The sequence below is a fragment of the Mixophyes fleayi genome, chromosome 5, assembly GCF_038048845.1.
Source record: "Mixophyes fleayi isolate aMixFle1 chromosome 5, aMixFle1.hap1, whole genome shotgun sequence".
In the NCBI taxonomy this organism is placed as follows: domain Eukaryota; kingdom Metazoa; phylum Chordata; class Amphibia; order Anura; family Limnodynastidae; genus Mixophyes; species Mixophyes fleayi.
Window position 1 is genome coordinate 25174655 of NC_134406.1, and position 11350 is coordinate 25186004.

Here is an 11350-nt window from a genome sequence, read left to right on the forward strand (position 1 = left end):
CCACTTGTATAAAATACTAAAAAATTCAGCCATTATAGACTGTACAATATTAATTGACATGGAGAAAGACAGTTTGGTTTCTGTCTCTCTAGGCCCCCCTCCACTTGTATAAAATACTAAAAAATTCAGCCATTATAGACTGTACAATATTAATTGACATGGAGAAAGCCAGTTTGGTTTCTGTCTCTCTAGGCCCCCCTCCACTTGTATAAAATACTAAAAAATTCAGCCATTATAGACTGTACAATATTATGAAAAATGGACAAAGCCAGTTTAGGGTCACTCTGTCTATGACACCCTACCCTTAAGGATAAATTGCCCTAACAGCAGCCTTTCAAGATGGTATGTGATATGGAAATGCCACAAGTCCCTTTCCTCTTTGGGGGTAGATTGCACCCTACACTTACATAGAAAGTTTTAAAAAGATGTTATCGGCATCATCTTCAGCTTCATCCTCACCCTCATCAGTGTTATCGTCATCATCACAGACTATCAATTCATCGCCGCTTGAATCCGCCATTAGAGAACAGTCAGTGCTTGCATGTCTTGGATGGTGAAGGCCTTCCTCGTGGAAGATGTAGTTCATTTTTATAAACATCATTTTCTCCACATTTTTGGGAAGTAACCTTCTACGGCGATCACTGACTAAGTTCCCTGCTGTGCTGAACACTCGTTCAGAGTACACACTGGAGGGTGGGCAGCTTAGGTATTGCAAAGCAAGTTTGTACATGGGTTTCCAAATAGCTTGCTTTTCTTCCCAGTAAGGAAAGGGACTGTCTGACATTTCCATATCAACTACCTCTTGAAAGTAATCCTCCACCATCCTTTGCATGTTTATACTCATATTGGATGGACTTATGGGCAAAGTGACACTTTTTTTTGAAAAATCCTTCAAACCAGCCCAGATGTTAAATTGTTCTCGTCTGCCCCCTGTGTCTTCCCTGCTTCTTTTTTGGAAATTTAATTTTTTACGAGCAACAGCTTGAGAAAGTGAAGGAGGACACGTCGTCAAGCCGAGGCCCAGTTCAGCGGCCAACTTGCTGAGCAATAGCTCCTTGCAAAAGTTCACATCTCGCTCATTTACAAGTAAAGACTCAATGTAGGTTTTAAACCTTGGATCAAGCACAGTGGCCAAAACGTACTGATCCGAGTTCAAGATCTTAATAACTCGAGGATCATTGTGAAGCGAATTAAGTACTTGATCGACAAGGCCAACATACTTTGCTGAATTGCTTGCTTTCAGCTCCTCCTTCATTTTCTCAAGCTGCTTTTCCAATAGTCTAATTAAAGGAATGACTTGGCTCAAACTAGCAGAGTCTGCACTGACCTCACATGTCACAACTTCAAATGGTTTCAGCACCTTGCACAGCACTGAAAGGATTCCCCACTGTGCAAGAGTGAAATACATCCCCCCTCCTTTCCCAATGTCATGACTTGTGCAATATGCTTGGATGGCTTTGCGCTGTTCCTCCATCCTCTGAAGCATGTACAGGGTGGAATTCCACCGAGTTACCACCTCTTGCTTAAGTTGGTGGCAGGGCAAGTTAAACTGCTCTTGGAGCTGCTGTAATCTCCTACATGCTGTGGCTGAATGCCTGAAATGGCCTGAAATTTTACGGGCCACCGAAAGCATCTCCTGCACCTCACGGTTGTTTCGTAGGAAGCTCTGCACCACCAAGTTGATGGTGTGAGCAAAACAGGGAATATGTTGGAAATCACCCAGCTGTAATGCTCGCACTATATTGTTGGCGTTATCTGAAATGACATACCCTGGGGAGAGTCCGAGTGGTATAAGCCATGCATCAATCACATCTCTCAGTTTGCGTAACAAATTGTCAGCCGTATGCCTGTTAGTGAAGCCGGTGATACAAAGAGTGGCCTGCCTGTGACAAATGTTACGTAGTGGTGTACATGCTGCTGCTGTTCCTGCTGGTGAAGGTGAATGACCAACCCAGTGGGCTGTCACAGTCATATAGTCTTTGGTTTGGCCACTTCCACTTGTCCACATATCTGTGGTTAAGTGAACAGTGGGCAGAATGGCATTTTTCAGCGCAATCTCTACATTTTTACACACTTTTTGGTATAGTTGTGGAATAGCTTTACGGGAGAAATGGTGTCGCGATGGAATTCTGTAACGCGGACACAAAACCTCAATTAACTGTGAAAAACCAGCTGCGTTTATGGTGGAGATTGGACGCAGATCTAACACTAACATTGCAGCCATGGCGTCTGTGATTCGCTTGGCGACTGGGTGACTGCTGTCATATTTGCTTCCCCTCGCAAAGGATTGTTTCACAGTTAATTGCTGAAATGTAGGACTGCTCATTTTATTCACCTGCCTCTGGGATGACGATTCACCCCCAGCAGCAGCAACAGCAGCAGCAGGACTAACGCTTTCTTCAGAGGAATCAATAATAGTGCCGGAGTCATCCAGCCTTAAGTGGGATGCCGGGCTAACTCCGAGCGCTACTGAGGATATTGATGAGGATGGTGTGGTGGGTGTATTTTGTGGCCGTCGGTATGTCGGTGAGCGGAGGGTCTTAGCTGATGAGGGAGTGCTTGTATTCTTTTGGGAAGAACTTTCAGCTTTTCCCAACACTTTGCCATGAACTCTCGTTAAATGGCGTAACATAGACGAGGTTCCAAGATGGTTAAGGTCCCTCCCTCGACTGACTGTGGCTTCACATACACTACAAATGGCTATACAATTGTTGTCTGGATTTGGGTAGAAATAATTCCACACATAAGAAGTGGATTTTTTTGTTTTATGCCCAGGCATGACAATGGCCTTTTTCTTGTCACGTGCCAGAACTGCTGCCACTGGTGCAGGACTTACACAAACAACCTCATCCTCATCAACATCCTCATTAGCGCCCTCGTCGCCTACACAAATCTCCCCCTCATCCTCTTCTAATTCCAAAGTGGCATCCTCAATTTGGGTATCACCGGCTACACTCGGGCTATTAAGGCACACATCAGCAGAATGCTCACGATTAGACATCCCACTGTTGGATGGACTCTCCACAGGGATTGTTGTCATTTGTGAATCAGAGCAAATATTCTCCTGTAATGCCTCACTGGTATCTTGCAGCTCAGCTTTGACGCGTAACAGTAGTTGTGCACCAATTGTAGGCTGGGTAACTTTTTGGGATCTGCCACTAATAGCCAAAGGTGAAGGCCTCATTCTCTCTTTGCCACTGCGTGTGTAGAATGGCATGCTTGCAATTTTTTTTTTATCGTCACTTAACTTTTGCTCAGTTACACTTCGTTTTCGCTTCAATACAGTAAATTTTTTTTTGGTTTTTGTTTTTTGCACTAATTTGAAAACACTCTGTTGTTTGACATCGCCTTGGCCAGATGACGTACTGGGAACACTAACATCAGGACTGGTGACAGAACCTGGTTGCTCATTTAGATCATATGTGGACTGCTTTGAATCCATTGCGTAGATACTGCTGACAGATATGACTTTTGACAGCCAGAAATATTAATGCACAATTAGGGAGGACACCCCAAAAACACAGAGGAGTGCTAAAATTTATTGAGTAGATACTGCTGACAGATATGACTTTTGACAGCCAGAAATATTAATGCACAATTAGAGAGGACACCCCAAAAACACTGAGGAGTGCTTAAAATTATTGAGTAGATACTGCTGACAGATATGACTTTTGACAGCCAGAAATATTAATGCACAATTAGAGAGGACACCCCAAAAACACTGAGGAGTGCTTAAAATTATTGAGTAGATACTGCTGACAGATATGACTTTTGACAGCCAGAAATATTAATGCACAATTAGAGAGGACACCCCAAAAACACTGAGGAGTGCTAACATTTATTGAGTAGATACTGCTGACAGATATGACTTTTGACAGCCAGAAATATTAATGCACAATTAGGGAGGACACCCCAAAAACACAGAGGAGTGCTAAAATTTATTGAGTAGATACTGCTGACAGATATGACTTTTGACAGCCAGAAATATTAATGCACAATTAGAGAGGACACCCCAAAAACACTGAGGAGTGCTTAAAATTATTGAGTAGATACTGCTGACAGATATGACTTTTGACAGCCAGAAATATTAATGCACAATTAGAGAGGACACCCCAAAAACACTGAGGAGTGCTAACATTTATTGAGTAGATACTGCTGACAGATATGACTTTTGACAGCCAGAAATATTAATGCACAATTAGGGAGGACACCCCAAAAACACAGAGGAGTGCTAAAATTTATTGAGTAGATACTGCTGACAGATATGACTTTTGACAGCCAGAAATATTAATGCACAATTAGAGAGGACACCCCAAAAACACTGAGGAGTGCTTAAAATTATTGAGTAGATACTGCTGACAGATATGACTTTTGACAGCCAGAAATATTAATGCACAATTAGGGAGGACACCCCAAAAACACAGAGGAGTGCTAAAATTTATTGAGTAGATACTGCTGACAGATATGACTTTTGACAGCCAGAAATATTAATGCACAATTAGAGAGGACACCCCAAAAACACTGAGGAGTGCTTAAAATTATTGAGTAGATACTGCTGACAGATATGACTTTTGACAGCCAGAAATATTAATGCACAATTAGAGAGGACACCCCAAAAACACTGAGGAGTGCTTAAAATTATTGAGTAGATACTGCTGATAGATATGACTTTTGACAGCCAGAAATATTAATGCACAATTAGAGAGGACACCCCAAAAACACTGAGGAGTGCTAACATTTATTGAGTAGATACTGCTGACAGATATGACTTTTGACAGCCAGAAATATTAATGCACAATTAGGGAGGACACCCCAAAAACACAGAGGAGTGCTAAAATTTATTGAGTAGATACTGCTGACAGATATGACTTTTGACAGCCAGAAATATTAATGCACAATTAGAGAGGACACCCCAAAAACACTGAGGAGTGCTTAAAATTATTGAGTAGATACTGCTGACAGATATGACTTTTGACAGCCAGAAATATTAATGCACAATTAGGGAGGACACCCCAAAAACACAGAGGAGTGCTAAAATTTATTGAGTAGATACTGCTGACAGATATGACTTTTGACAGCCAGAAATATTAATGCACAATTAGAGAGGACACCCCAAAAACACTGAGGAGTGCTTAAAATTATTGAGTAGATACTGCTGACAGATATGACTTTTGACAGCCAGAAATATTAATGCACAATTAGAGAGGACACCCCAAAAACACTGAGGAGTGCTTAAAATTATTGAGTAGATACTGCTGACAGATATGACTTTTGACAGCCAGAAATATTAATGCACAATTAGAGAGGACACCCCAAAAACACTGAGGAGTGCTAACATTTATTGAGTAGATACTGCTGACAGATATGACTTTTGACAGCCAGAAATATTAATGCACAATTATGGGGGACAACCCAAAAGCGCTGGGGAGTGCCAAATATGAAGAAAAAATAATAAACCTCTATCCTCCTCTCTGCACTAGCGATTTTGGTTAGAGCAATTGCAAGAACAATATTGTATTCTTTCTCTGTCCCTGCTCTAATTAGCCTATGACTACACCCTGCTCTCTCCCTCTGTCAAATGGCGATGGATTGCTGTGGAGGCGTGTATTTATAAAGTTGAAGTATCGCGAGAACCGAGTCCCGAGATCCGACGACGTCACAATGACGTTCGGCCTCGATTTGGATTCGGAATTGGCGGGAGAGTACCGAGCTGCTCAGCTCGGTACTCGGATACCCAAAGTTCGGGTGGGTTCGGTTCTCGGAGAACCGGACCCGCCCATCTCTAGTTTTCATCCAGCTGTACTTCTTGCTTTTAAGGTGCCCTATGATAGAGGATGTCTGTTCACATGTGTAAGTGGAAACAAAAATAGACACAAACAACTTTGCAGCACACTGGAGTATAACAGGGCCTGCCTGAGAATTCCTTACCTGGCTTTAATGAAGTAAGCAGGAATCACGCAGCTCTTTTCTCTGGTTGATGGAGGAAGTGGTACAGTCTGGGCATATCGCCTCCTGGGATACCAGATGTGCTGCATGACCTCCCCATGTCATGCAGAGATGATCGGGTGATAGGGAAGTTCGCTGCTGTGGGCAAAGAATAAGATCAAGTTCAGCCTTACTCTCTGTTTTATGATCAACTGAGATTCACCCACTGCAACCTCTTACTAAGTAAAGGCTGGTTCATCAGTAAAGCTCGGCAGTTCATGGAGCAGAGAAAAAGAACTGGGGATGAAGGAGCTGTGAAAAGGACTGACAACAAATGTAAAAGGAGCTGGGGGTCTCAGATGAAGAGTAAAGGGTCCTTCATGTAGCCCTAGGACCTGTTGCCCATCATTGACCTAATTCGCTTAAAAGGCTTTCTGTGTTTTGTCAAAAGAAGAGAGAAAACAAGGGGGTATATTTACTAAAATGCGGGTTTGGAAAAGTGGAGACGTTGCCTTTAGCAACCAATCAGAATCTGGTTATCATTTATTTAGTACATTCTACAAAATGACAACTAGAATCTGATTGGTTGCTATAGGCAACATCTCCACCTTTTTCAATCCTGCAGTGTAGTAAATATACCATTAGCTTTGAATCAAGGGCAAAACAGTACATGGCCGGGACCCAAAGCAAAATTTGGGTAGGGGCCTGGTGATCAGGACCTCATTAAGGTTTCCTACCGCCCTAGGCTAATACATCCGTACCAAAAGTCTTCATTTCACTGTGCGTGCAGTTGCACTCACACCAGCCTGCTGCCATTCCTGAGCAAGCTCTGCACTGGTGGTGCCCTGATCCCGCAGCTGAATCAACTTTAAGAGACACTTGCTGGATGTTCTTGGGCGCCCTGAAGCCTTCTTCAAAACTATTGTACCTCTCTCCTTGAAGTTCTTGATGTTCCGATAAATGGCTGATTTAGCTGCAATCTTACTAGCAGCAATATCCTTGCTTTGAAGCCCTTTTTGTACAAAGCAATGATGACTGCACTTGTTTCCTTGCAGATAACCATGGTTAACAGAGGAAGACAATGATTTCAAGCACCACCCTCCTTTTAAAGCTTCCAGTCTGTTATTCTAACTCAATCAGCATGACAAAGTGATCTCCAGCCTTGTCCTAGTCAACACTCTCACCTGTGTTAACGAGAGAATCACTGACCTGATATCAGCTGGTCCTTTTGAGGCAGGGCTGAAATGCAGTGAAAATGTTGTTTTTGGGATTAAATTCATTCTCATGGCAAAGAGAGACTTTGAAATTAATTGCAATTCATCTGATCACTCTTCATGACGTTCTAGAGTATATGCAAATTGCCATAATAAAAACTGAAGCAGATGTGGCTGTGAAAGCTCGTACTACTGTCTTTTCAAACTTAATATTAAATTGCACATTTTTTTTAGCACTTGATTTTAAAAAATTTTTTGTGTGTGGACTATGCCTTTAACTGAATTGCAGTTATATTTTGTATAAATTTATTAAACATGATATTTTGACAATGCACCAAGCTATGATAAAAACTCTTTGGGTGGTGCTTCATGGGGGCTTTACCAGCTTCAGAAGCGCGAATGCCTAATTTTTATAAAATTTTCATTGCAGCTGGAAAAGTGCAGCACTTTTAATCTCCCACCTTATAATTAGCTCATATAATGAGTGCTTAAACCCTCAGCGTGGCGGGGTCTGCTCATATATCATGTATGGCAAATGGAATAAATTTATATATTGCGCTTGGAACATCTGTCCAAAATGCAGCTGTCAGTATTTAAAAAAAAAACACTCAAGCAATCAGAAAGTGCTTGTGTGACATCCTTTCTGCTTAACTCGTAGAAATAAATTATTTCAATTTGGAGCAATAGACTGCGCTTTAAACATGGAGAGAAAAGTTACGTGGACCAAATATCCTATGACATTTAAACTGTAAGGGAAAAAATTAATAACTCACATTATGCAAATGTTTTAACTTTTAAATAAGTTTTAGCTTTTAAATCAGGCGATGGCTTTCCGTGCTCTTATGTGGATCTTGCAAAAAAAAAGGAAAGAGGGCAAATAAGTCAGGCAAAACAATTCCACCTGAAGGCATACTGTAATGTACATTAAATTGTCTGGCTAGCAATGAAAAATAGAACATTGCTACAGTAGCCATGAATTGGATTTTGTACTTGGTGCTGCTGTTGCATTCGTAATGACTTTTAAATGCAGTGATATTAGAGGAAACAAATGAAAGTGACTGTCATTTACAAAGTACAGATCACAGCACAAAATACACATTATACAGAGCTTGAGCCGGCATCTTGTGTCCTGGGACATTATGCGTTTTTATTTTAGGGATCTATTGACTAAGCAGGGAAGAGCCAAAAATGTGAAGAAAACAAATGTTTTCTAAAGAGAATGACCATCGCAACTTTTCTTTGATTCATCAAGGGGTTAAGGCAGGAGAAACTTAGAGATACCTACTGCCTTAACTTGTTTAACGTTGGTCACTGCAGTCCCCATAGACGTCTACGGGCACTGAGACGTGACCCAATTTAGCAAGCGGTGAAACGCGTTAACTTACCTTTTCAATGGAGTACTATGGACCCATTGCTGTCGGAGAAGCCTTTCTGCATCCAGCGTTGGCTATGTGCATACCTGACCTTAGTAGCGCATGTGCGGTAGACACACAGGGGTCAGATCCTCCATTTTCTGGCAGCGTTGAGGCGCCAGTGAAAGAGTTTTTAGTTAGGTCAGGAGGGGGGCCTAAAAAATAAAAAAAAACTTATTCCAGCATCAGTGCCCCCATATTGCTTACATCTCTTTATTCAAGTAGAGGGTTAAAAGGATACATCAGAGTAATAAGAGATTCACGCTCAGCCAATAATTAATTCCTGCGAAGGCATCCGTAATATCTTTTCTATCATATTTGTTCTATCAGATTTCTTTGAGGTGTCATTGCATTTGTTTTGCATCAATGAGAATGAAACAATTTTTTTTTCAATACTTAATATGATTTTTAACGGGAAGACCTGCCGTGGATCGGTTCGCTGAATGATTCGCGGTGCTGAACCCAAAGTTCATTTTCAGCATTCGCGTTCCCAGATTTATCATTACTGGTTCAGAAATATGCCTCAGTAGTTCATGGGACAGTCCAGAGTTGTTGGGCCGAAAAAGGGCTGAGCTTAGCTTTTTAGGGGTGGGGTGTCAATAGGCATTTGGTTGGTGAACCATGGATGTGGCTGGGTGTATAGATGGTGTGACCAAATTTTATTCTGCTTATGTAATGTTAGATATGTTCAAAAAAATGTTATAAAACACATTTTAAGCATATGAAAGCTTTTAAAGTGTGTTTCGTCAATTATTATCTTTTCTTTATGCACCAACATCTATCTAATAGTCATTTAGTCTACCTAAATGTTTTGCACACCTCTGATTGTTGCAATATAAATGTGCAAACCCTAATATTTAAAGCAGCAATCACATTTGATTTTCTTATTCAGACAGTAAGTTTTCTACCCATTGGGCCCCACTGCCTGAGGGCCCTGCCCCCGACTGTGGCCCTCAGGACATCCTGGTTTTCAAGCTTAGAGCACAGTGGCAACTGGGCCTATCAGAGCTGATTACATGGCAGCATTGTACACCCATTGGAAATGCGTTGATCAGAGGTTCGGATGACGTTATAATCCAATAGATTGTAAGCTTGCGAGCGGGGCCTTCTCACCTCTGCGTCTGTTTTACCCAGTTTGTTTATTAGGTTATTATGTTTGTTCCCAATTGTAAAGTGCTACGGAATATGTTGGCGCTATATAAATAAATGGTGATGATGATGATATTATAATGTTTTTTATTTCCTGTGAATGCAGCCAGCGTTCATTGCTTTACATTTCCAACCTCTTAAAGAAAGTTAGTAAAGTACACACCTCACTGAACTGTAGGCACTACTGTACCCAAGAATGCCCGATCTCGCCCCCCTGAATGTCTCATAACGTAACCGTACATCTAATCTAATTGAGAAGAGCCTATTCAGCGTACTTTGGCAGTGAAGATCACAAATGCTGCCACATGTTAGAATACATCTGAAATGAATGACATTGTGGTATTGTCATTGGCAGCTTGTGAAGATGAAATTAACTATCTCATTTTTCAGCATGGCTGAGTCCCAAGCTTGCATTTAATTAGTTTACTTTTTGCTGTCCGTTTCCTAGTGAAGGGCAAAGATGAAGAAAAGAGAAGCAGGTGGATGGAGACGGACAGGGCACTGTTGTATCTTCCTGATTGTCACATTTTCCTTGCACTCGAGGACCCTTGTAGAACACAGTAAGATTCACCTGTATTCCTGCAGCCTGATCCCACTCTGAGTCCTGCCCTGGGCAGTACTTGGCTCACTTCGGGCCTCATTCATGTTTGAGCACAACCTGTATGCAAGCTGCGTTTTGAAAAATGAGCACGGAACACGAGCGAAGTTCCCACCGCATTCAAATGCTGATGCAACTCAAGATACGCCTCCATTCCAATCCGGGTGTATGTACGCTCTGCACTATGGAGTTCAGTCAATGTTAAATCAAGTTGTATTCTTTATTGAGCAATAACAAACCACGGCAGTCACTGCCCTGAATGAAGCTGAAGGCCATAGTACAATAATTCCAAATCTTCTTCCTAGACGTTACGCCTGTACATCTTTCTGTTTAGTGAGTGTGTTAAGGTTTAACTTTTTGCTTCAGGATGTTCGGTTTAACATTTATCTAAATTGAACTGAGCTTACAGTTTCTTGCCTGAGGAAGTCATACAGACTAATTCCTCCTGCCAGTCTGCTGTAACAGCTTGGAACAGAATGAGCAGTCACAATGTACATTATCTATGTTGTTGTTTGTGAAATTCAGCGGACGACTATAGTTTATGTTCATGGATGTTCAGGATTAATGTGGAATTAAACACAATTACTTCATTTCCTCTGTAATGTATATATGTGCTTTTTGGCTACTCTCCTACCATCAAGTCACTGACTTTGCATCTCTGGTTGTATCCATAGTAGGAAGCCACAAGCTCTGGATGCCTGATTGGTTAATCAGGGCAAGTAAGGATACATTTGCATATCTCTACCTAGAGGGTTTATCCCGCACTCTTGGGTTATGTGGGATAAAGCTGATTGGTATCTTCTTTTTTTCATAAGGACTAGCAAGTAAGTTCAGAGATTGCATGCTAAGGGCTGGTAACTAGGCACAGTGAGGCACTTCAAGCCATCAGTAATTGGCAGGTAAATACAGATTGAGCAGAGTTAATTAGAAAGGATGGTGCAATCTAGCAGGAAGGAGTGTAAGCTGCACAATACATATATGAATGGGGTGCCTGGATGCATACACTGCTCTTTTCAATGAATAGTCCTTCTATAGCATCAGCAGCAAATACT

General features: G+C 41.5%; 1 long non-coding RNA gene across 1 annotated transcript; it reads left to right on the forward strand.

Moving 5' to 3' along the window:
• The first annotated feature begins 8628 nt into the window (after positions 1 to 8628).
• Positions 8629 to 10888, forward strand: LOC142157619 (uncharacterized). Its single transcript, XR_012692529.1, has 3 exons — positions 8629 to 8692; positions 9444 to 9608; positions 10149 to 10888. It is a non-coding gene; the product is annotated as an uncharacterized LOC142157619 (long non-coding RNA).
• The last annotated feature ends 462 nt before the right edge of the window (positions 10889 to 11350 follow it).